Source organism: Pantherophis guttatus, chromosome 11 (assembly GCF_059756535.1).
Source record: "Pantherophis guttatus breed Tessera chromosome 11, ASM5975653v1, whole genome shotgun sequence".
NCBI lineage: Eukaryota > Metazoa > Chordata > Lepidosauria > Squamata > Colubridae > Pantherophis > Pantherophis guttatus.
In genome coordinates this window covers 2,561,878-2,589,114 of record NC_142073.1, presented here as the reverse complement: position 1 = coordinate 2,589,114, position 27,237 = coordinate 2,561,878, and the positions used below count along the sequence as shown (strand labels likewise).

The 27,237-nt window shown below is 42.6% G+C and overlaps 1 long non-coding RNA gene across 1 annotated transcript; it reads right to left on the bottom strand.

Moving 5' to 3' along the window:
- Positions 1-1,933: 1,933 nt before the first annotated feature.
- Positions 1,934-23,252, bottom strand: LOC148112253 (uncharacterized). The gene is made up of 4 exons (XR_015729578.1): positions 23,181-23,252; positions 20,259-20,331; positions 6,215-6,300; positions 1,934-3,719 (listed from the first exon to the last, which is right to left on the bottom strand). It is a non-coding gene; the product is annotated as an uncharacterized LOC148112253 (long non-coding RNA).
- Between the last annotated feature and the right edge of the window lie 3,985 nt (positions 23,253-27,237).

Below are 27,237 nucleotides of genomic sequence, written 5' to 3'. Positions count from 1 at the left end.
TTCCTGGAACCTGTCTGTTTCCCGAGACCAGGGACCTGTTGCTTCTAGAACATCTGGCCTTCAACTCTGAACCAAAGTCTTCCTCGGCTCAGGCTTCCAGCATCCATGGTTGAGATTCTCCTGCCTTTAAGGCTATGGCTGTTGCCAACCATGATGTGGTTCCACAGGTGGCCCTCACCTGTTCTCTCTCCACTTCTCCTGCTTAGACTGTTTTGTGCTCCTTTGGATGAAGTTTAGAAGTTGGGTTCATGGTAGAAATCAGACCCAAAGCAATAGCCCAACACACACACACCCACACACACTTTATATTTTGCTGATAAAGAAATAAAGGGAGACTAGTATAGATCTATTTCAAGCTATTTAGCTCTCATCAGCTAGCCATACCCTTACTTGGATTCAAACTTGGGCTGCCTGCATATTAGGCAGTTGTATTAACCTCTGAGCCACAAGTTCTCTTCCCTTTATCAGCATGTCGTGAATGCGACTGCTTGAGGGCTCCTGGATTGGAGCCGAAAGCGAAAGCGAAGCAGTATGCTCCCTCCCATATTGGGGTAGACCAAGTGCTTCAATAGAAAAACACTTAATCTCTCCCCTGGCTCAAGCTGATAAAGGTGCTTAACTCGATGACTAGTCACTGGATTTGTGTCCCAGTTGCTTCCACAAGATCAGCTAGGGTAATCTTGAGGAAGGGAGGGAGGGAGAGATTTCGAAGCCACATCCTTGTAGCCTGCTGCCACATACTTCGAATGATCGGGGAGCCCATGGATTGAACTTAATGTCCACGGTAGATATATAGACATTTTTATGTGCATATCAAATGCAGATTTCTTTCCAAGTATCCTTTTCATTGCTCTGGATTGCATCTGCAGAAAGCTTTGAGGCTTCCTTTAATTGCCTAAAAGGGCTCCGGTCCAAACAAGAATCCCCTTCTGGGTCTTCTTCCCCTCAAGATCTTCTCTCAACAGCACCTCTTTAGCCTATTAATCTCCCACCCCATCCCCATACCCCAGGCTCCATCAGAGATGAGCCCAAGCTTTCCCCTCAGCCCCTGCCTGACAACTGGAAGGAGAGCCTCACGTGGCTTTTAAATAAGGTCAATTTGTCAGTAAGTGGATCTAGGAAGCCAATTCCTGGATTTCAACACGGAGGTCCCGATGGCTTTTGCATAATTTTCTTCAACCAGGAAAATTTCACTGTCTATGGAAACGTGTTTCAAATCCTCTGACAACGGGCTTTTAACATCCCAGGGTATCTAATACATTGCTTCCTTCTTACTCAATCTGTCTTGGCCTTCCCTAAATAAGAGCTAATACAAGTGCCTTGTGAATAAGAGAAGGGAGGGAAGGAGGAAGAAAAGGAGGAAGGAGAAAAGGAAGGAGAGAAAGAGAGAGGGAGAGAAAGAGGAAGGAAGGAAGGAAAGAAAGGGCAGGGGAAAAGGAGGGAGGGAAGGAAGGAAGGAAAGGGGAGGGGAGAAGGGAGGAAGGGAAGGAAGGGAGGGAGGGAGGAAGGAAGGGGACGGGAGAAGGGGGATGGGAGAAGGGAGGAAGGGTAGAAGGTAAGAAAGTAGGGAGGGAGAGAAGGAAGAAAGAGCGAGAGAGAGAAAGAGAGAGAGGTGGTGGAGGAGGAGGATGGCCATATGCAATTGGACTTGTTTTCAGAGTCCCAAAGCCTATCCTGATGTTTTACAGCAAGGACGGAATGAAGAATTCCTGTTGCCACTTAAGTCAGACGTCTCTGTATCTGAAACCAGCAATCCTCTGTCATGTCAAGGTGCACCACAGAAGTTAAAGGTCTGGATTTTCAAGCCTCAAGTTGGATGTGAGTGTACAAGAGGAACAAGAGTGTAGGATTTCTGCCCTTCTTTAAGGGAGGGAGGGAGGGAGGGAGGGAGGGAGAGAGAGAGAGGGAGAGAGAGAGAGAAAGCAGGCTCCTCAATCCGTTCAGTTTGGATGGTCTTCTGCAAGTGGAAGAACTTTGGAGAAATCATTCCACAAGGTCTTCCCTTCAGTGAAGGCCTTGAACACCTGCTGTCTCAAACGCACTTTTTCCATTCCTGAACTTTTCTGTGTTTCTGTCTGTCTGTTCAAAACGCTTCACAGTTTACCTAGAAGCCAATTAGAAAATTGCAAACAGATGGAACCTGGTTGCTGGGCAGGGGTCTCATCAGGCAACGTTTTTTAGCCTGGGTTTCTGTCCCCCTACAGCCCTCCTGGGGCCGTCGGATGCGACCAGATATGACACGACCTTTGCTCCCCTCCTCCCCGAGTCCAGCATCTTCATCCCAAGCAAGGCCCACTTTTCACAGCTGGACAGCTGTTATTCCACTCGTACAATCCAGCCGGGTGAGGATTAACAGCTTTGTTGTTATGTTTGTGGGCTTTGATGGCTTCTACGGGGAAACCCGAACTGTTGGGTGAGGGCTTGTCGGTCAGACTTCATCAGGCACCGAAAGAGGAAGTATTAAAAAGGCTGGGAATATCCTGTGTAGCCTTGTCTCTGGATCTCGGCTCAGGTAGGGGCCAGAGATTGTTTACCTTTTGAAGTGTGGGGCGAACCGATAAACTCCCATGCGGGGAACGATGGGAGGGAGGCCCGGCGGGGGGGGGCTCCTATGGGACCGAAACTCATCTATACGGGGGCAACTGTAGCTGGCAATCTCTTCCCACCGATGCTGTTTGCTGCCCACGGTGACCCACATCTCTGACTTCCTGTGCAACACAATCATGGCAGTGATGAAGTCGATGCTCTGATGTGGATCCAGGAATGGTTTGGAAGGGGGGGGTGCAGTTTGTTTGATCAACAAAGCCAATCTGCGGACAGCTCTAACTCCTCTTTCTGCTTCTGCTTCTTTTTTCATTTCATTTATTTCTATACTGGCAAGCTCTCCTTTTCTCTCTTGTTTATACATCGGGGAAGACTCTTCTCTGCCTCTTGTCCACTATTTATAAAAAGTGAGGGGGTCGATGTCCAGGTCTTCACTCAGGAGTCCCTTAATTTCAATCAAGCTCATACACTTCCTTTCCTTTGGGGAAAGGGAAGGGAAGGGAAAAGGGAAGGAAGGAAGGAAGGAAGGATGGAAGGAAGGAAGGAAGGAAGGAAGGAAGGAAGGAAGGAAGGAAGGAAGGAAGGAAGGAAGGAGGGAAAGGAAAGGAAAGGAAGGAAAGGAAAGGAAAAAGGAAAGGAAAGGAAAAAGGGAAGGGATGGAAAAGGGGAAGGGAAGGGAAAGGAAGGGAAGGGAAAGGGGAGGGGAGGAGAAGAGAGGAGAGGAAAGGAAAGGAAAGGAAGAAAGAAAGAGAAGGAGGAAGAGAAGGGAAAAGGGAAGAGGAGAAAGGGAAGAAGAAAGGGATGAGGAAAGGAAAAGGAAGGAAAAGGAAGACGAAGAGGAAGTAAATGCACGAGGAAGTGGAATGAAGGGAAGGGAAGATAATGTTATATCATTTAAATCATCCTTCAAAACTTTTCCACCACCTTGTTGTAGGTCAAGCTTGAACTGCACTGATCTGGACTTGGACTGACCATCAGCCAGTTTGAAATCCTTGCAGCCGCTCCGGGAAAAGACCAGTTGAATTCACATTTTGTGTCGGCTATTTGTTTTCTCTCTGGTCTCCCTCTCTTGCCTTCCATGTGACTGTTTATACAGCAGCTTGATTCCCTTGTCCCAAAGCCCTCTGTTTGCTCAGGAGTCAATGAAAGCTCTTTGTCAGGGACCGTTCCGAGGCCTGGGAAAAAGTAAACAGAAATGAGGAAAGTTACTTCTTCTTAAGATATGGAGCCCAATGTGAATTAATATCAGATGTGACTTACACGCTAGTGTAACTCTAATGCAGGAGGACGTAGCTCCAATGGGAACAATTCTGTGAGCAAAGGACCAACGATACAGAAAGGGCTGGGGAGAGATAGAAATCTGGTGGAGAGAAGCCAAGAAAAGTTGAGTTGCTAAACCACTTCCATCAAAAAATAGATTTCTCCAATTTGTGTGTTTAAAGTTCCAGAAATAAATAAATCCCCCCCCATCACATCTCGGTTTCTCTCAATCCCCAAAAGCTTGAAGATTCTCCCCAATATATTGCAATGAACCTAATTCCTGACAGTTCCTCCTGACAGTTAGAACAATTAACCCGTGGAACAACTTGCCTCCAGAAGTTGCGAATGCTCCAACACTGGAAGTTTTTAAGAAGAGGTTGGATAACCATTTGTCTGAAGTGGTGAGGGTTTCCTGCCTAAGCAGGGGGCTGGACTAGAAGACCTCCAAGGTCCCTTCCAACTCTGTTATTCTATTCTATTCTATTCTATTCTATTCTATTCTATTCTATTCTATTCTATTCTATTCTATTCCATTCCATTCCATTCCATTCCATTCCATTCCATTCCATTCCATTCTATTCTATTCTATTCTATTCTATTCTATTCTATTCTATTCTATTCTATTCCATTCCATTCCATTCCATTCCACTCCACTCCACTCCACTCCACTCCACTCCACTCCATTCTATTTTCTATTCTATTCTATTCTATTCTATTCTATTCTATTCTATTCTATTCTATTCTATTCTATTCTATTCCATTCCATTCCATTCCATTCCACTCCACTCCACTCCACTCCACTCCACTCCACTCCACTCTATTTTCTATTCTATTCTATTCTATTCTATTCTATTCTATTCTATTCTATTCTATTCTATTCTATTCCATTCCATTCCATTCCATTCCATTCCACTCCACTCCACTCCACTCCACTCCACTCCACTCTATTTTCTATTCTATTCTATTCTATTCTATTCTATTCTATTCTATTCTATTCTATTCTATTCTATTCTTTCAAGTTTCAGAGATATCTGGGTTCTCCTCGTGGTGCTCCAACACTGAAGGTTTTTAAGAAGCGACTGGACAACCGTTTGTCTGAAATGTTATAGAGTTTCCTTGCTTGAGGGTTGGACTAGAAGACCTCTAAGGTCCCTCTGTTATTCTGCAATTCCTTCCATAACTGGATGTGCAATTATCAATTGGGCATTCGGAAAGATCCCAACTCATTAGGGCAAAGTAATGCAATGGCTTGAAAACTTTCTGATGCTATTTCTAAAATATGGCTCCACTCATCTTAGATCTGGTTGGAGGCTTTTCTCTTCTTCCTTTTCTTGTTGTTTCCTGATTTGAACTAAGTAGATCAGGGGTCTCCAACCTTGGCAACTTTAAGACTTTGTGGACTTCAACTCCCAGAATTCTGGGAGTTGAAGTCCACAAGTCTTAAAGTTGCCAAGGTTGGAGACTCCTGAAGTAGATGACCAGTTTTCATACGATTTTAATTTTGAAAAGGCTTTAGTCTTTCTCGTTGTGTTTTGAAGCTTACATCTCAACAACTTTAAGATGTGTGGACTTCAACTCCCCTACGCTGGCTGGGGAATTCTGTGAGTTGAAGTCCATTCGTCTTAAAAGTTGCTGAGATTAAGAAACATTGCTGCAAAACCAGATAAATTGTGCTTTAATAGATATTCAACAGGATGAAATTAAGAAACCAGACCTGGGAGGCGCTTCTAGTAGAAAAATGGGATGAGGGGAGCTTGCTTAATTTTCTTGCAGACATTTCGTTACCCAAACTATTTTATTTATTTATTTATTTCAACAAGCATGTATTTTATGCTTGTTTTATGTATTTAGATACAAATGTAAACAGAATTATAAATACATGAAAAGGATACGAATAAAAGAAAACATTAGGACAGGGACGGTAGGCACACTGGTGCGCTTATGCATACCCCTAGGTAGCATCATCAGTGCTAGCAGTGTTCCTAGTTTGGGTAACTAGCACTGATCATGTTACCTAGTTGGGTAATGAAAAGTCTGTAAGAAAACAATGAAAGGTCCCACAGTCCTCCTCCTCCTCCTCCTCCTGCTCCTGCTCCTGCTCCTCCTCCTCCTCCTCCTCCTCTCTGCAAACCTAACTCCCTTCTAGCACTGATGATGTTCCCTAGTTGGGTCATGAAATGACTGCAAGAAAAATGCCAGCTCAGAGAGCACCAAGGGCCCCTCATTTCAATCCTGAGCTACAAATATTTTAAAATGGGATCCTACTGGAAAAGATTTAGTAGGCACATTTTTCTCTTTGTAGTGAATGCTTTTAAAATGTGCTTCTTATCTTATCTTCTATTCTGAACTGACTGTATTAAAAAAAAATTGCTGGGGGGGGGTCAAATCATTATATATTTTATATACATACCAGACATTTGGATTAATTGGGATGCACATTTTCGCTTGAGCAGTTTTGTTGAGGTCACCATAATGATCAAAAGGGATTCTAATGATCTGGGAGAAAAAAAAATTCAAGGAGTTGCAATAAAAACAAGGAAAGCCTCAGAAGAGCTGACTTAGGAGAGAAAAGGAAACATTGCCAAAATCTGACTAAGACAGGATACGATGGCTGTCTCCGTAAAAGTTGTAAAATGCCATGGAAAAAGGAAGCGATGCCTTCACAAAATAAAAGGAACTAAAGAAATGCTAAATTACGGCTTCAAACCTTCGTAATGCCTCCCCTGAGTTTTACTTCTTCCACAACTGCTAACAATCACCATGAAAACAGCATCAATTTATTATTATTTTTTCCAAATGGGAAAAGCTATATAAGAAAATCAGCGCAGTCAATTATCGGTGCAGAATAATAAAAAAGACTGATAAAAATCAGCAGAATTAAAATTAGCCAAGAGGCCTGAAAAGATAAACAGAATGCAACCATCTCTCTCTCTTTTTTTTAAAGTGGAGATAAACTATCCTTTAAAAGTCATTGCCAGATAAATCTCTTTAGAAATAGCTGTATATCTGTAGGGATTGATAACACCATAAGTCTCTTTTCCTATAGTCAGATCCCTCCCAACTCTGGGTCAAGCCCAAGAATTTTTGAAGAGGCTTTTGGAATTTATTGTTGTTGTTGTTAGTTGCGAAGTTGTGTCCGACCCATCGCAACCCCATGGACAACGTTCCTCCAGGCCTTCCTGTCCTCTACCATCCCCCGGAGACCATTTAAGCTCACACCGACTGCTTCAATGACTCCATCCAGCCACCTCGTTCTCTGCCGTCCCCTTCTTCTTTTGCCCTCCATCGTTCCCAGCATGAGGCTCTTCTCCAGGGAGTCCTTCCTTCTCATTAGGTGGCCAAAGTATTTGAGTTTCATCTTCAGGATCTGGCCTTCTAAAGAGCAGTCAGGGTTGATCTCCTCTAGGACTGACCGGTTTGATGGCCTTGCAGTCCAAGGGACTCGCAGGAGTCTTCTCCAGCACCAGAGTTCAAAGGCCTCAATTCTTTGGCGCTCAGCCTTCCTTATGGTCCAACTTTCACAGCCAGACATTGCAACTGGGAAAACCATAGTCTTGACTATACGCATTTTTGTTGGCAGGATGATGTCTCTGCTTTTTAGTAAGCTATCTAGATTTGCCATAGCTTTCCTCCCCAGGAGCAAGCGTCTTTTAATTTAATGCAGTCCCCATCTGCGGTGATCTTGGAGCCCAGGAAAATAAAATCTGTCACTACCTCCATTTCTTCCCCATCTATTTGCCAGGAATTGAGAGGGCCAGATGTCATGATCTTACTTTTCTTAATGTTGAGTTTCAAGCCAACTTTTGCACTCTCCTTTATACATTTATACAGCCCCATAAATTTATACAGCCCCATAAAGGAGCTATTTGTGTTTATTTGTTTTCAATTTGAAAAATCATACCATTGTTATGCTTTGGAAAATGTGATGTTCACTGTCAAATGTAAGTGAATATCAGATGTGGCTCCATTCAAATAATGTGAAAGCAGTTACTTATCATTGATAAGAAACAAATATTTCATGTGCTCCATTCCTTGACTAATAAAAACTCTCAAATCAGAATTTTTGTTCAGACCAGGACAGATCTATTATTTTAGCCCACTAGGAAACAAAGTCAATGGCTGTATAATGGGTCCTTGGTGCTCTCTGAGCTTGGTTGTTTTTTTGCAGACATTTCATTACCAAACTAGGTAACTTCATCCACGCTAGGAGGTAGTGGGGTTTGCAAGGAGGAGGAGGGGCAGGGAGAGGAGGAGGGAGATTGTAGGATTCTTGGTGCTTTCTGATCTTGGTTGTTTTTCAACCAAGGAGGAGGAGGTAGAGGAGGAGGAGGAGGAGGAGGAGGAGGAGGAGGAGGAGGAGGAGGAGGAGAAGAAGAAGATGATTGTGGGATCCTTTGTGCTCTCTGAGCTTGGTAGTTTTCCTGCAGACATTTCATTATCAAACTATGGTAGGTAACATCATCAATACTACGACTGTATATTTCCCACCCTCAGCCAGACCAAGAGAAACAGATATACTGTAGATTCAATTGCCTACCACATAAACTTTAGATTGCTAGGCTGAAAAACATAATTTTGAATCCTGGGGTGGGGGTGGGGAGATGAAACTAAAAGCATGAAAAATCCTAGGAAATTTTTTTTTTCTTTTTTCCATTTCTGCTTTCTTTTGCGGTGGGGGAAATGACAAAAAGAAAAAAGAAAAAGAAAATCGGTTTACTGGAAAGGAATCCCTTGGCAATATTTTCTAGCCTTTGACAAGAGCCAGCATTTCTCCAGAGAATTGGCAGGAAGCAGGATTTTTCAAATATCTAAAGAGGTCTCCCAAAAGTTCTTGATCAATCAAAAATCAGAAAGTTTGTATACCGAGGTGATGTTTGTTTGGTTCTCGTTGTTCTTGAAACGTTTCAGCGGAGACTTTGCCAACATGTATTGCTTGGCTGTAGCAAAGAGAGATTTAAGAACCCTTGGAATCCATTTCATCGGGATTGGAGACTGTTATTGGACCATTTGCCAGGAAGCTCAGGATCTGGTTTCCAAAAATGACCAACCAGATGCCTTGAGAAAGCAAAGCACACAACACCCTCAGCTGTTGCTCCCAGCAATTATAGTCAGTTGGCACACTGCCTTTGATCAGGGGAGTCACAGCTGACCATGGCAAGCTGAAGCCAGGGTTAGCACAAAACAAACCTTGATTTATGAGACAAAGCATTACCTACATACCAATCAACATGGGAACCTAACATCTCCCAGATATGTCTTCCAACAAAGCCAAATATTCATTCATTCATTCATTCATTCATTCATTCATTCATTCATTCATTCAGTCATTCAGTCATTCAGTCATTCATCATTTATTCATTCATTCATTCATTTTTAATTTTTTCAACATGTGTGTTGCCTCAATCACAAAGTAGGTGGTCAGTATTCATTGCATTCCTTATGTTTCATCTCTTAGCTGGATCTCTTGTACTTTTGGGAGGATAAGAACGGCTTCAAACCAGATTAATATGATACAAAATAAAGGATAGGTGGCAGCAGTTACCACTGGGGAAGCAAACAAAAATGAGACGTTACTTCTGATCTAAATAGGGCTTTCATTTCAAACCTAGCAACTAATGGAATTCTTCCTTATTAATTGTCTTCTTTCTCACAGTTAATTAGAACTTCACATCTGGACCAGATCAAACTGTAGTTTGAACTACAGTTCAGTAGTTGTTTTCTTTCTATCTTATGTTAGTCCAGCAGACACCAAGAGCTAGTTGGCTAGTCTAGAGAAAAGAAAGACATAATGGCAGTATTCCAGAATTTGAGGAGCTGCCACAAAGAAGAAGGGGTCAACTTATTTTCCGAAGTACCAGAAGGCAAGACATGGATGGAAAGTAATCAAGGAGAGAAGCAACCTGGAATTAAGGAGAACTTTTTTTGACAGTGAGAACAATTAACCAGTGGAACAGCTTGCCTTCAAAAGTTGTGGATGGTTCATCACTGGAGTTTTTTAAGAAGAGACTGGACAGTCACCTATCTGAAATGGGATAGGGTCTCCTGTTTGAGCAGGGGGTTGGACTAAAAGACCTCCAAGATCTCTTCCAGCTCTATTCTGATTGAAACCACAGTTCACCCATTGTCCTCTAAGAGGTCGTTTATTTAATGATGCTGATGAAAGAAGCCAACATTGTCAGGGTTCACACATGGCTTTGAACATGGTTTGCAAATGAGAATGTCTGGTTCTATCAAACATGCTTAGCCAAAATTTCAAGCCAGGCGTTTAATGCTTTGGTGCGTTGGGTGAAAACTTTTGCTTTTTGTGTTTAGCATCATATGCCCAACTGCCAAACCAAAATGGGATGCAGTGTGCAAATACCCAAAGGATGCAGTGGCAAAATGTTGGGGTTTTTTTTCCTGATAAGATTGATCAGGCTGTTTAATGGAGGTACATTCTATCACTCATTCTTGTGCCTTCAGCATCATTGGGAATGTTTTTTTGAACAGCTGCTCTTTATAAACAACTGTACCTGATTATATCAATACATCTGTAATAACTTGCACTTCCTAACACAGCTGTCCCAGGGATATCCTTTGTTCCCGGCGAGTCCTTTGAAATCCGAGGTGTAAACAGCTCTGGCCCTCTAAAAAATATCAATAATAATCTTGTTTTCTCACTTTGACTCTTGGCTGGGCATTGCGACGGAAGAGTTTGATTGACCAGTGGGACAGCAGAACAGAGCTACGGAATCAGAATTTCCAAGAATACTTCTTCTAGTTCAAGACAGAATAGGGTGAGGCTGTAGAAACCACAACTCCCAGAAGGCAACTCCATTGGCGAGTTGATGGGGCTTTCTGGGGTGATAGCAGAGGTATTAAAAAGATGCTTTCGACAATTCGGAGGGCAGGAAAAGACATTATATCTTTTCCACGTGGTGTTCCATGTGTGTGGTTAGATTTGGCAAGTGTTCCAGAGTGCTCAGCTTAGAAAAGGGAGATCTGGTTCTCCTGGAACTGTGTGTTGCTCGTCTTCCATCTTCCACTGTTCTATTGACTGCATCTGATGGACAGGAGAAGCTGAGAGGTCGATTCCATTCACCAGTCTACAAAGAAGCAGGTCTTACAACTTTTTGTCTTCCAGAAATCTCTCTGGTCCTTTTCCCACTAGATATGTGGGACCACTTGCCTCCAGAAGTTGTGGGTGCTCCAACACCAGTGATTTTAAAGACAAGATTGGACAGCCATTCATCTGAAATGGAATAGGGTTTCCCGCTTGAGCAGGGGATGGGACTAGAAGACCTCCAAGTGCCTTCCAAATCTGTTATTCTTGTTGCGGATTCAGACAGTGAGGAAGTTGGGGAGGAACATGGGACAGTCCTGGAGTCTGGGGAAGGCTGTGCGTCAGAGGCAGAGATAGGGCCAGGGCAGTCTGACAGTTATCAGCTGCCTTCAGAGTCAGACATCAGTGGGGCAGAAGAACAGCTGGAGCCTGTTCCCAGTGTGTGCATGCGCAGAATTGCCAGACGAAGGGAACAGCTAAAGAACAAGGGTCGACTTGGGAGTAAGGCCACAGGTGGATGATATATATCATTCTTATATTTTAATATTGTATCGTGCACTAACCAGAGTCCCTCTTTGAGGGGCAGTTCAAAACTGTGAAAAAACAAACAAACAAACAAGAATGGGTGAGTGGATGAGGTTACCAAAATAGAGCAATCGCTGGGGTTGACTTGGATGTCTGTTGGGGACCAGTCCGTAACAGCATCGATGGTACAGCTTTAATAAATATTTGACAGCTAATATTTGAAGGGTTGCCACAAAGAAGAGGGGGTTGATGTATTCTCCAAAGCACCAGAAGGCAGGACAAGAAGCAATGGATGGAAATGTATCAAGGAGAGAAGCAACCTAGAACTAAAGAGAAATTGCTTGTCAGAGAGAACAATTAATTGGTGGGATGGCTTTGCCTTCAGAAGTTGTGGATGCTTCATCACTGTAGGCTTTTAAGAAGAGATTGGACAGCCATTTGTCTGGAAAGACATAGGATCTCCTGCTCCATCAGGGATTGGACTAGATGACCTCCAAGGTGCCTTCCAACTCTGTTATGCCATTCTATTCTGACTTCATCTTCCTCTAGCTTCTATAAAGAGTGTTGGCTTCTGCCTTTGATTTTATCTGAGCAGTTTGAGAGTCCAGGGGGGTTTATAAAGGAGAAGCAACAATCATTCGATGGCTTAGCAGCTAATCCTTAGCTGATGATGGCTTCTGCTTTTTTGTGTTGTTTTGTTTTAATCACTGTTGGATCAAGACACCTAAAGAAAACCATCCTTCACCAAGGTGAGATAAGGGTTAATTGCTCTATTATAATAACTTTTCCCCCCAAACTGTACTGTGTTGCAATGCAGTTTTCCTAAATATAAACCATATATATCTTGCAAGTTGAAAATGGCCCACAAGGAAACTATTCCTTTGTTTACCCCATTTTGGCAGACCAATGATGCTCATCTGTCAAGAGACCTAGAGTTGTTTTGCATCGCCCGATAATCAGACTTGGATAAAAACGCACACTTTTCCAAGGTTTGGGGCCCAGGGATGCATGTGCCTATTTTGCACTCCCAAACTCTGAATTCCAGGAGAGACGAGCAAAAATAGCCCATGGAGATGAGGGCATGGCAATCTTTAAAGCCCGCACCACCATCGGGGTTTCCCTTTGCATTTTATGTTTTTACATATCTGGCTGGGCCATCAGTTCTCTGATAGGAGCAGCCAAGGACGTATTGCTCCCGAGAGGGGTGGGGTTGAGTTGAAACCCCCAGTTCAGAAAGCGAAGAAAGGGTCAGGGGTTATCTTTGGTCAAGCAGTGTGGGATTGAAGGCTGACCCTGGCGGTGCACTCGTCAAGCCATCTGCTGTAATCGTTAAAGTCTGTATTTTAACCCTCTGGAATTATTAGTGCCTTTTTAGCACCGCGATCGGGTTTCTGACCTCGGAGTTCCTAAATATATGGGAAGGATTTCAAGAACTTGGGAAGGAGGGGAGGGGGAGATGGAGGAGGAATGTCGAGAGGTTGAAGAAAGACAAAATAGGGTCACGGGCTAGGCTTGGGGGAGAGGGAGGTTTTCCTGAGAAACCAAGCATTAAAAGGGCATTAAAAAAAAGCTCCAGAGATTTTGGCACCAATCTTGACTTGCTCTAGAAATGATGATATTCTCAAGACTGAATCTCCTTTGCCTGGAATAATTATCCTTTGACATTCCTACAACCCTGTGTGTCCATAGGATGGACTCAGCTACAAAGGAGTTGAATATATTTTAACCAGTTTACGGTGTAAAGAGTTGAGTGTACAGGTAGTGCACCAGAGGTGGTATTCAGCCGGTTCGGACCAGTTCAGGAGAACTGGTAGCGGTGACTGGCGTAAAGACGTTCTATTTAGCCATGTTTTTGAAGCCGGGTACATGTGCGGAAGGCGTGCGAAGGCGTGTGAAGAGCATGCACGCACGGGGCGAACCAGTGGTAAGCATTTCTGAAACCCACTGCTGTAGTGCACAATTTACGGCCACAATTGACCCCAAAATAATACAGTATATATATATATATTACTCCCCTCTTTTTTCTATCTCTATTTTGTTTTGTTTTCCCTTCGAGTATGACTATAATATTCAAAGACGTGGGTTTTTTTACTTCCCTTAGTTAACTCTTCACATCAATTTGTATCAAAAATTCATCCTTCAATCTTTCATTTTTCATTGCCTCAATATACACTCTTAGTATCAATCACGATCATTAATACATAATTCTATAATATAGAGTACTATACTCTATATTATACTACTATACTACTATTAATACACATGTATACATTAAAATATATTCTTTCATTGTCTAATCTAAGGCCTACAAAGTTCTGAATAGAACAGAACAGCGATATATAATCTCAACTGTGACCATGGCAGGAACCTTCTGACTTCTCCATTTCTTAATTCGAGCCAAAGGTTTCAAGGGGCACCCAAGGCCAAGCTTTGGATACCTCTTAAATAATGGACACTTTTAATTGCGCCGAAGTAGGAGGAGAAGAGAGACAACAGCCTGTGTCCCTCCAAGAGAAACCTTCTGCAAAGTTCTTCAGTTACAGACCTGAGATTTATCTGAAGACATTGATCCATGCAAACCTTTTATGATGTGCTCTGGCGCCATTCCTTTACACAAACCGATTTGTAACTGTGGGGCTCTTTATTATTCCTTGACAACCTTCCATCTGTTCAGGGTTGTCCAGTAGTAGAGGCGTCCCATTTCATTGGCCAGAAAAAAAAAAGAAGAAGAAGAAGAAATCTCTTTAGCTCTGTGATGGCTTAAAGTAATAGGTCGATTACATCTCCTCCCTCCATTTGAAGAAGAAAAGAATGACTTCTCTAAAACCAAAGAGAAATTCATGACATTTGACTAAAGGATATCAGCATCTTACTTGACTGGGAGGCAAGTCTAGATGAGCTCCAGATATCCTTTCCAGATGCCTCAAGGAGAGGGGTGACACCGATGCCATCCAAGAAGCACAAAATGCTAACAAGGGAGGGATTTTTGTGAGTATGGTGGCCCAAGCTAAGTATTCTAGGATTGTCATTATAAGCTGAACTAAATCTATTATGTTTCTTTTGGCTGTCAAACTCACATCTGCTATGGATTTAAAGAGAAATCCATTCAATAAGCTACTGCATTTTGAGATGACAGTAATTGGAGTGGGGAGGGAAATTCAGACAGCACCAATGGATTCGTAGCATATTGGCATGCTTGGGAGGGTGCTGACTTTTTAAGGCTGCCCTATCCAAGTTTCCTGGTAAAATATATGGGAAAATCCACTTAGGGTTAAGGTTAGATCTCCATGAATTCAGAGAGAGAAAAATGGAAGCTATGTAGTTTTTATAATGACTTACAATTAGGGGGGACGGGACTAAAGAATGTCTTGGAGCAGGGAAGAAAATGGATAGTTTAGCAAGGCATGCTAAATATGTAACTTGGATCTTGAGATCATTTGAAGGTGAAGAAATTTCAGGAAGGGATGCCTCTTGATCTGTTCTTCTTTCTAAAACCCTTCGGAATGTTTCTCCCTGATGCTGGGACTTTCCTCTGAGCAAGTAGAAGAGGAGACATGATTCTTAAAAAGAAGGGAGTGGCTCAAATAAGATGGAAAGCTGTCTCCCTCAATAAGCAAGAATGGGTGGGGAGAAGGAGGACACCAGCTGCTTCTTGTTTTGGGGACTATTGGCTGGTGAAAACTAAGGCTAGCACCATAAACCATCATAAGGGAACTGGGAACAACAGCAGTTTCGTACCTGTGTAAGTCAGATATTGTGCTAGAACTGTGAGTGATCAATATCCAAGACCAGATTGGAGCAAGCTGACTCGGAGTGGCTTCTCCAGCCTTGCAGACAAAGGATCCTCTCAATTCAATTCAAACTCAATTCAAACCTTTATTCAAACCTTTCCAACGTTTATGTCAAGATCCTTAGGACAAGACCTCCATCCTTCCGTATACGACTTGGGTGCTTTTCTTTAAGCCAGAGGTCTTCAAACTTGGCAGCTTTAAGACTTGTGGACTTCAACTATGCTGGCTGGAGAACTCTGGGAGTTGAAGTCCACAAGTCTTAAAGCTGCCAAGTTTGAAGACCTCTGCTTTAAGCCTTCCCTTCTGCCCAGAACCCAAAACAACCTCAATCCTCTGTCTTTTCCTTCTTTCTTTAAGAAAAGTAAACAAAGCGAAAGGGATGAGCCTTTTCTTGTTTCAAGAAGCCACCGTCCTATTAAATCCAATCTCTCCTTTTCTTCAGAAGTATCTGAACAGACATTTTACACAGCTCGATGACAGCTGCAGAGTTATTACAATTCAACAAGCCCACGGTACAAGATTGGAACCCAAAATTGACTCCGTATGTGTTGAGGGAGAGAGAGAGAGAGAGACCGAAATAACCAGAGAGAGAGAGAGAGAGAGAGATCTTTCCCCCGTTCTTGTTACTTTGGTGTGTATTTATGGCCAAACGGACTGTTGAGTACTCTCACAGGACCTTCAGAAGGGAAAGCAAATGGATGGAATTAATCATATGGAATGATGCCTGTCTGGGTGGGACTGGAGTTTAAGTTCCCCCTTTCAACTTCTGACATAGAGGAGTTTCCCCCCCTCCCCCACCTTCTGGGAACAAGTTCCAGGAATAACTGAGAAATGGAGACTTTTGCTCTACCACAGTGACTTTATTTAAGCCCCTTTTAATGGGTTTGCTGGACTAGGGAGATTTCCCCGGCTTCTCCTTTTCACGGGCCAAAAGCTAGGTGGTCCACTCCAAAAGATTGCTTTCCAGGTCAATTTTGGGAGGGGGGATTTCTCTCTCTTTCTCTCTATTTGTCTCCATGTTATAGAAACATAGGCGGGGAGGAAGCGAGGTTAAATGGAGATCAAAAGAGAAGACAATGTGCCAGATTTTCACCTTGCAGTAAATTCCTCAAAAAACAGAAAAGGACTCTGGTGATTTACGGCTAACTATAATCTTGTCTGGTAGCAATGAATCTTCTCTTTTCAAGGGAGGATGTGATGGGCAGGTGAGGTAGAAAAAAGGCGAAAGGCATCTGTACAGTTACATCTTATTTACGCTCACCTGCATAGGAAATCCACGGTTTATGAATATGGCATCACTTATGGAGGTTTAAAAGGGACATGGTGGTTCAGTGGCTAAGACGCTGAGCTTGTCGATTGAAAGGTTGGCAGTTCAGCGGTTTGAATCCCTAATGCCGCGTAACAGGGTGAGCTCCTGTAACTTGTCCCAGCTTCTGCCAAGCTAGCAGTTCGAAAGCACATAAAAAAATGCAAGTAGAAAAATAGGGACCACCTTTGGTGGGAAGGTAACAGCGTTCCGTGCGCCTTTGGCGTTTAGTCATGCCGGCCACATGACCACGGAGAAGTCTTCGGACAGCGCTGGCTCTTCGGCTTTGAAACGGAGATGAGCACCGCCCCCTAGAGTCAGGAACGACTAGCACATATGTGCGAGGGGAACCTTTACCTTTATGGAGGTTTAGACTGAAACAAAATCCCAGATCAAACTAAGCCATAGTTTGCTCATCGACCAAACTCTTCCCTTCTTCACACTTCCCATTATCATTCTTAATAATGATGTTGGTCTTCTACAACAGATGTTATAATCTTCTATATTGTATAAAGGGCTGGAAGGGATCTTGGAGGTCTTCTAGTCCAACCCCCTGCTCAAGCAGAAGACCCTATACCATTTCAGACAAGTGGCTGTCCAGTCTCTTCTTGAAAACCTCCAGTGATGAAGCACCCACAACTTCTGGAAGCAACTTGTTCCACTGATTAATTGTTCTAACTATCAGGAAATTTCTCCTTAGTTCTAGGTTGCTTCTCTCCTTAGTTAGTTTCCATCCCTTGCTTCTTGTTCTGATTTTGGAAGGTGCTTTGGAAAATAAGATGACCCCCTCTTCTTTGTGGCAGCCCCTCAAATACTGGAATACCAGTATCATGCCCCACCCCACCTAATCCTTCTTTTGTTAGTTCTTAGTCTACTGATCAATCTCATGAATTGGGTTGGATTCCAGAAGGGTAAATGTCTATGGAAATTCTCAATCATCCAATTTATGGTTGTCCCAAAGGTCTTTTTTCAAAAAACCAGAAAGTCCATTCTCCCCAATCTCTGCCCAACATTTGATCCTAAACATTGTACCGGAATACTAACATATCACATCAAGGTCATATGATTAGATAACTCGGGGAAGAAAATGAGGGTTGCCAACATTTGACTCTCGGATATAAATCAAGTTGCCACAGCTGCTCCTACGTAACAAAGCAGAGAAACCCATCGAGTTCTCCCATCTGCCTGAGCTATGGAACCGAGATCGGCCGAGTCTTAAACCCCAAGACTGGGCTTTTTTAAAAAAAACTGTAGGCAGGGCTGTGTTTATAGACTCCATGCATTAATGCTTTCTACCGTTTATTTTTCAAGCGAAGAAAGAACATCGGCTGGTAGGCAGCGTAACCCAAACAATATCAGTTTAAAAGTTGAAGCTATGCACTTTGGAATATTTTCCTAGTGTTTTGAAGGGTCCACTTAGTGTGCGTATGTGTGTGTGTGTGGGGGGGATGTATCTTTAGATGACCGGGGGAGGGGGAGCAAAGATTGAAGTCCAGGGAAACAGCGCGATTGTTCTAAAATTTCGCCTGTTGTGTTTGGTTGGGCTAAATCGACCACTGGAGGGACCTCATCTGGTATGGATTAGAAGAAGCCATCAACCTGGGTGTTCCACCAGCCAGCCTCTTTCTGCAGGGGTCCTCCTATTTGTGTGTGTGTGTGTGTGTGTGTGTGTGTGTGTGTGTGTGTTTTCCTTTAAGGAAAAAAAATTAGCAGGAAGTACCCCACAAAGAGCACATGTGAAATGTGTGGGGAAACAGTTGGGAGAGATAAAAGAAGTTCTTTCCAACATACCACACCATCGCGGTGTGGAGGGGGAGAGAAAGAGAGAAAGAATGCTTTTAAAAAGGTTTTTTTTTTTTTAAATAGCCACTGTAAAAATGAGAGAATCTGGTGGATCAGACAGAGAAGAGAGCCGCCAGCGATGGGAGATGTTGTAAAAGCTCGAAGGTGAGACTTGTCCAATGAAACTATCTCCAGGTAGTTTTCTTTTTATTATTATTATTTTTTTTTAATTGTAATTTTTCCTTTTCCGAAACACTAATACATGTTCAAACAGACAGAGTCATTAATTATAGAAATTGGATTAACAGTTCATATAATCACCACATTGTATACATATACATATAAATACCTCTTCAATTTTCGTATAAATATTACCTATTTTTGTTTCTGTCATCTGTCCACCTATACCATTTTTCCTACAACGCTTCCTTTAGTGACCCTTCAAAGTTACGACCCCCCTGAAAAAAGGGGGACTTATGACCGTTTTTCACACATACGACCGTTACAACCAACAGTCTTCTTGGTTTTTAGTTTCTTGGTTAACCTTCCTAATATTACGTGGTTTTTAAAAAAAATTTAAAAAAGGAAAAGGAAAGATAAAGGTAAAGGTAAAAGCGAAAAGTTAAAAAGTTAAAGTTCAAAAAGAAAGGAAAAAGTAAAGGAAAAGTTGAAGTAAAAAGTAAAGGTTATCTTTACAATTTTAAGCCCTGAAAAGTCACTGTGACTTTGAATGAATGAATGAATGAATGAATGAATGAATGAATGAATAAATAAATAAATAAATAAATAAATAAATAAATAAATAAATAAATAAATAAATAAATAAATTTGACCAGTCAATGGGTGATTTTGATGGATGACTCCTTCTACTGATATAAGCAGCTGGAATATTTGTAAAAAAAAAAAAAAAAAAATCAGAAAAAGATGTTAGGTACAGACAGTGCATCTTTAAGGTGTCATAAGATTCATTTTCTTTTTTCCCCCTGCTGCAAAGCTGTAACATTTTGGAGTCCAAATACCCTTTCCTGCCTCAATATCCCAGCATCTTTTCTCAGGACTGGAGGTCCAGGTCCACAAATCCTTGACTAATGATGGCCATGTGGAAAATCGGGGCAGCCTTGTCTCTAACCTCCTTGATCCCCTCCAACTTTTGATGTCCAGCTGCTTATTACAGCATTACCTACCGTACTCGGTGGGATGGGTCAGTCGAACAAAAGGAACATTGTCTGTTGTGCAGCAACTGGATTCGGAGGCAAAACGTGGCAAGAATATTCCTCCCAACCACCCACCCCCGCCCTAAGCTAAAACTGGCACCTGCTGAGAGGCAACCAAGTTATTTTGGTCCGGTATTTTGCATTCAACTGTGCACAATGCTGTAAATTGCTGTGTTTATGAACATGTGTATCTCTCTCTCTCTCCCTCTCTCTCCCTCTCTCTCCCTCCCTCTCTTCCTCCCCATCACTCTCTCCCTCCTTCTCCCTCTCCCCCTCCTCCCCATCTCTTCCTCCCTCTCTCCCTCCCCATCACTGTCTCCCTCCTCCCTCTCTCTCTTCTTCTCCCCCTCCTCCCCATCTCTCTCCCTCCCTCCTCCCTCTCTCTCTCCCTCTCTCTCTCCCTTCCTCCCTCTCTCCCTCCCTCCTTCTCTCCCTCCTTCCATCTCTCTCTCCCTCCTCCCTCTCTCTCTCCCTCTCTCTCTTTCCCTCCCTCCCTCTCTCTCTTCCCCTCCTCCCCATCTCTCTCCCTCCCCCCCTCCCTCTCCCTCTCTCCCTGCTCCCCATCTCTCCCTCCCCATCGCTCTCTCCCTCCTCCCTCTCTCTCTCCCTCCCTCTCTCTCCAGGGTCAAAGCTCGGTAAGTGGGTGGATGCACAGGTAGTTTTCAACTTACAGCCATTCATTTAGTGACGGTTCAAAATAACAATGATCCCCTCCTCTTTGTGGCAGCCCCTCAAATATTGGAACACTGCAATCATGTCAGCCCTAGTCCTTCTGTCCGATAGACTAGCCGTACCCAATTCCTGCAGCCGTTCTTCATATGTTTTAGCCTCCTGTCCCCAAATCATCTCCGTTGTGCAACGAGAATCCTGTTTGAGAAAGAGGGACACATTAGAGATTAGATTAGATTGGATTAAGATGTTCCTTTTACTAGCACGGCAGCGAAAGAGGGGGGAAAAATTCACCCTTCTTGCAAAATGAATAAAGGGAATTGAGCCAGTGAAGAAAGTCACTTTTGTCTTGGAGAATGTTTATATTATAGAAAGGAAGATCCATTGTATATTTCCAATGACCTTTAAAATTTGTAATTGAGTTTCAGGATCACCATTTTCACAGCTGCGAAGCTTGATTTCACGCAGGTATTTCATTCATATATTGGAGCCAAATGCCTCTAAATGGACAATTGTTCTACCCACGGCACCTTCCAAAAATCCCACCTCTTTTTATTTTTTTCTCTCTCTATCCCTGTATCGTGCTGTAGATCAAAACCTGTTTAGTCACGTGTGTTTTTTTTAAAAAATGACCTGGTTTTGATAAGATGTCTTTTCCATTAGAAGGGATTCAAAACCTCCAGCTTTACAGCACAGAATGTGGCTTTTTGGATATTCTGCGTAACACATACTGGGGAATTCTGGGAGTTGAAGTTCACCATCTGAAAGTGGAGGAGGTTGAGAAACACTGTTTTGGAGTTTAAAACAGATGTTTAGGAAGAGATAGAAAAGAAAGCCAGGGTAGGAAAGAATCCAAAGATACCTGAATCCAGAAAGAAGGAAAGAAGGAAGGAAGGAAGGAAGGAAGGAAGGAAGGAAGGAAGGAAGGAAGGAAGGAAGGAAGGAAGGATATAAGAATGGATGGCTGGATACGGTAGATACTATAGATAAATAATATAGATGAGGATGAATAGATAGGTAGATTATCTATCTATCTATCTATCTATCTATCTTTATATCTATCTATCTATATCTATCTATCTATCTATCTATCTATCTATCTATCTATCTATCTGATAGAGACAGACAGGCAGGCAGACAGACAAACTTGAGCATATCCATAGAGTTTCATGACAACAATCCAATTAATTTTTGCCTTCCTCAAGCCTCAGAGCCCAAAATATTCTAGTTAAGTCTAATCCCAGTACTAACCCATCCCAATTAAGCTCAGGCCAAAACAGCTGGGTCCTAAGCAGAAAAGGCAAGGCCTGCTTGATTTCGCATAGTTACGCAATCAAAATTTGGATGCTTGGCAACTGACTCGCATTTATGATGGCTGCAGTGTCCCTCAGGATCACACGATCCCCTTTTGTGACCTTCTCACAAGCAAAGTCAACGGGGAAGCCAGATTCACTAACCAACCGTGTTGACTTACTTATCAACCGCAGTGGTTTCCTTAACGAGGCCGTAAAATGGGGCAAAACCCCCTTCACCATCTCATTTAGCAACAGGAAGTTTCGGCTCAATTGTGGTCGTAAGCTGAGGACTAGCTGCAATTAGGTTCCGCGGGGGGGGAGAAGACGAGCCGTTCTTCGTGCTGCCGTTCCTCGCAGTAAAATATCTCAGAGCAAAAGTTGTGTACGGGGTTTGCTGTTTAGATTGGCGAGTTACAGAGGATGTAAATTTTATGGGAAGTGGTGGTGGAGGGGGGGGGATTTATTTCATTTATTTCTCGAACTCCCCGGTAGATCCAGGGATTTATTTTATTTTATTTTATTTTATTAGAGCCCTGGTTTTGCAATACCTCCTCTGCTCCTTCAAACCTTTTTATTGACTTTCACCAACCTCCGTGGAACATTTGCCCGGCCAAGAATGTGTTCCACATTTATCTTGGAATCACAACACAGGACTATTGTGCCTTCTTCCTACAGAGAAGGGCTGCTTCACCTTGTATTTTTGGGTGAGGTGCTCAGGATACAGTATATATATATATATATATATATATATATATATATATATATATATATATATATATATATATAAAATCTGCTTTGATTGAGCTGCAGCAAAGAGCTGCGGGACTGTATTGTCTGAATAAACTCTGCAACATTTGCAGGGCGTCAAAAAACATTTGGGAGAGATGAAGTCGAATGTGACTTTATAATTCAAGACAATGCTCTGATATCATTCCAAAATATAAACAAGGGCAGCAGCCCTGGGCTAAATTCCCCCAACTCTTGTCTGATCTTGAATCAAAGTTCAGCAGGAACGCAAAAGGCCCACAAAGAATATTTATCGGTCCTGCAGATAATTGACGAGAAGTTCAGCGATTAGATGGAAAAGTAAGAAGGGGAGAGCTGACAGTTAGTGACTGCGGGGACCAAGAGACTTCCTGTAGTTTTCTTGGCAATGTTAGGATGTGGCTTCCCATTGGGGAGGGAAGAGAGAAGGGAAGGGAAGGGAAGGGAAGGGAAGGGAAGGGAAGGGAAGGGAAGGGAAGGACAGGACAGGACAGGACAGGACAGGACAGGACAGGACAGGAAAGGAAAGGAAAGGAAAGGAAAGGAAAGGAAAATAACAGAAAAAAAGGAAAGAAAAGGAAAGAAGGAGAAGGGACGAGAAGGGACCTTCCTCATGATTTCGAATAAAAATCCTTAATTTCTGGATTTTAGGCTCCATAAGGGATGGGCATCAGTACAGAGCCCCTCAATCAAATTCCTGGTGTCCATTCTGGTTCTTGCTGTTGCTTTTAAGTAGAGACCAGTGATCACCTGCACTTAAGTGCCCAAGAGTTACAGGGGGAAAAAACGAAATAAAATCTTTCCTCGTCTGCCCATGAAACATTCTATCCCCAACTCACTTGCATCTGTCAAGCCGTGGTGTGGTCTCTTTATCCATCCGATTCCGATGCCACGACAGCCACCCCCAAGGTTTGATTTATCTCCTCCCCACCTTGCAAGCCGCCTTGGACCGCGGTGTGTCCGCACCCCCTCCTCCTCACAACCCACCATTTTCTCCTCAGGTTCTGGTTGACGTGACACAGCATATTATTTCGTATATTCAGCTGCGGGGTGACCCCGAATAAACCCTGCCGGCGCCAAGGTTTTCCTTCCTCTTTGCAGTTGTCTCTGGATAGGGCTGGCAATTGGTCGGAGGGCGGTGGCAGCCTTTTCATGGTGCAAGCATGGCTAATTGCTATATCAGCTTGATGCAGAAGGTTAGACAGAGGTGGGGGCCTTCCTTCTTACGGGCAGGGAGACTTCAGAGGCCTGAGATAAATTTAATCTCCTGGACCAGGCTCTGAAATAGCTATCCAAAGATCTGTTTGTGACCTATCTTCCACCCCTTCCTCCCCCCCCCACCCAAAATGGGCCAAGAAATGCCGGGCTGGAAAAGTGTGCAAATGGATTTGCAAAATGATCTGATCTGATTTGCCTGTTCAAATCTGCTCAGACCGTTAATCCCCGTTCCATACAAGGGTTTGAAGCAATCAGAAGCCTTGATTTGATTTGTTCATCCAAGTTGATTTCAGAACCAATTCTGTTCGGGGCTAATTTTATATATTAAAATGCACACACGTGTGTGTGTGTGTGGAAAGCATAAAAATTGGTCAGTGAAACGCCTGAACTCAAATGCCATTTAGTGGAAACGAATCAAGGAGAGAAACAATCTAGAACTAAGGAGAAATTTCCTGACAGTGAGAACAATTAACCAGTGGAACCATCTACCTCCAGAAATTGTGGGTGCTTCATCACTGGAGGTTTTTTAGAATAGAATATTTTTTATTGGCCATGTGTGATTGGACACACAAGATATATGTTTCTGGTGCATAAGCTCTCAATATACACACAAGCAACAAAATCATAAATCATAAGATTTCAAGAAGACATTGGACGACGAGTTGTCTGAAATGGTACAAGGTCTCTTGTCTGAGCAGGAGGTTGGACTAGAAGACCTCCAAGTTCCCTTTCTGTTAGCTTGTGTGATTTGCGATCTATTGGGGTTTCCTTCAAGCATGGTCCTATTACAGTTTTGAAGTTCATCAAGTTAAAATACAGATTTTTTTATGAATATATTGATAAAGGGGAGGCAGATATTTTTCTACATTAAGATCTGATTTGAAAATAGTGTGTTTATATTCTCCTTATTCACTTCACTTTGCTTTGATAGTTCATCTTGAGCACAAACAATGAAGTCTGGTAAAGAATCGCAAAGCATACAACTGGGAGGGAAGATTCGTCAGCCACTTCATACAGTTTTAATTTCTCAAACCTGAAATGTCAAAAAAAGAAGAAAAAAAAGGAAAGGAAAGGAAAATAAAAAGGCAGATGAAAAAATTAAGTTTTGTTTTACAAAATTTGGCCAGATGGTAAGATATCTGGGGGTTTGCTTGTATGCCAATGATTTACAATGGCTTACATCAACCTGTGTTTTTCTGACATTCTGGGCTACATCTCCCATGATTCCCAGCCAATATGGGTAGCTTGGTTGAGGAAATAGAAACTAAAAGAAAAACATAGCTAAATATCAGTCAAACATTTATTTATCTGTATTTTATATTTCTTAATGTTCCCATAATTGACTGAGAAATCTGAATAATATTGTCTTGCTAAATTTAGAAAGCACCACGAAGAAGAAGAAGAAGGAAAAATAGCATAAGAACATTCCCTGACTATCTCCAAGTTAAGTCACCGAAAATTCTCATAAGGAGTAATAATATTCTTCTTAGGCAGAACTTCTGTATTTCGAGATTCTTCTTCATTTTCCAGATGTTTTGAGAAACACTTCTGTTGCACCCCCTTATTAAACTCCCCCTTTCTATAAAATGGATTTTTGCTGCCTCCTCCCATCTCATTCAGTTGAGCGGTGCCCCCCCCCCCCCAACCAGAAGCTCCCTTGGAAATTATTGCCTCCTTCAGCCAGAGACAGCGGGAGAAGTGGTTTCATCTCAAGCATTTCTAATTTCATTTAGCGGTCTGTTTTTCCTGCAAATTAGGACAAACAAGAAGGGTTGCTATGCCACCAGCTGATTGTGCAATATTTGGCCCCACTCCTTTGACTGCATTCTCTGTTTGCAATTCAAACTGAAGCAGGGTTGCCCTCACCCCCCTTGCCATCCAGGGTGCAAATCATTCTGACCATCCAGTTGTGGTCGCCATGATGTTAAAAAGATGTTGAGACTCTGGAAAGAGTGCAGAGAAGAGCAACGAAGATGATTAGGGGACTGGAGGCTAAAACATACAAAGAACGGTTGCAGGAATTGGGTATGTCTACTTTAATGAAAAGAAGGACTAGGGGAGACATAATAGCTGTGTTCCAATATCTCAGGGGCTGCCCCAAAGAAGAGGGAGTCAAGCTATTCTCCAAAGCACCTGAAGGCAAGACGGGAAACAACAGATGGAAACTAATCAAGAGCCTTGGTAGTACAGGGGTTTAAGGCACCCTGTTATTAAGCTGGTTATTAAGACCAGCTGCCTGCAATTACTGCAGGGTTCGAATCTCGCCAAGGCTCAAGGTTGACTCAGCCTTCCATCCTTTCTAAGGTAGGTAAATTGAGGACCCAGTTGTGGGGGCAATAAGCTGACTTTGTATAAATATACAAAAGGATGAAGGCTATTGCTGAGCACATTGTAAGCCGCCCTGAGTCTCCGGAGAAGGGCGGCATATAAATCAAATTAAAAAAGAAAAAGAAAAAGAAAAAAAGAAGAGAAACAATCTGGAATTAAGGAGAAATTTTCTGACAGAATAATTAATCACTGGAACAACTTTCCTCCAGAAGTTGCAAATGCTCCAACACTGGAAGTTTTTAAGAAGAGGTTGGACAACCATTTGTCTGAAATGTTATGGGGTTTCCTGCCTGAGCAAGGGGTTGGACTAGAAGACCTCCAAGGTCCCTTCCAACTCTGGTTATTCTATTCTATTCTATTCTATTCTATTCTATTCTATTCTATTCTATTCTATTCTATTCTATTCTATTCTATTCTATTCTATTCTATTCTATTCTATATTCTATATTCTATATTCTATATTCTATTCCATGCATTATCTAAGTGCATGGGGTGTATGAGCAAAGTTTTTACTAACTTTTTTGTGATTGAAACCCACAGAAGGAATTTTAGGACAATTGAAGAAGAAGAACTGATCTTTCAGATCAGTAGGTAAGGCTTAGCTTATACTTTACAAATCTCAGCCACAGGATGGGAGATAGACAATTCATGTCGATTTCACACAGATTCAATTCATAGATCCGTCGAAAGTGAAAATTCAATGAGTGGCTTGTAGATAACTTGAAGCATGATCCTGGTGTCACCCCTGCCAGGTAAGGATTTATTTATTTACTTAGGGGAAGTCCTCCACTTATAACAGTTCGTTTAGTGACCGTTTGAAGTTACAACAACGCTAAAAGAAGTGACTTATGACCCTTTTTCACATTTACAACTTCTGCAGCTTCCTTGGGGTCATGTGATCAAAATTCAGACACAACGTTTGGGACTGATTAATATTGATGATGGTTGCAACCGATTCATATTTATAATGGTTTCAGTGTCCCAGGGTCATGTGAAGACCTGTGGTTGGCTGGGGAATTCTGGGAGTTGAAGTCCAGAGGTCTTAAAGTTGCCAGGGTTGGACACCCCCTCATCTAAATGATAAATATCAGCTCCCAAATTCAAGTTGGGTCCACTCACCGCTGGCTGGATATAAACCGCTGATTTCTCTCCTGCTGTAACTTACTCCTCCTATTGCTTCTTATTACATTTAATCCCCAACTGTAGATCTTTCCACCCCCGTATCCAGCGTGGTACCAGACTTCCTTGCACATTCTCAATTTATCTCAAAGCAAAGTCAGTGATGCTGTAGGATGGGGAGAGGGGGGAAATCCCCTCCTATAAAATTGGAGATTCACATGAACTTACACATGTGCGTTAGGGTTGCAGCTAAAAGCAGACAGTAGGTGTCAGATTCCTGCCCCCGTGCTCATTAAAAAAAAAATAACCAAGAAGCAACATTTATCAAAATAAGCAAAATATGTGAGGTATGGAATGTGCAGTGCATGGAAGGGCAGGT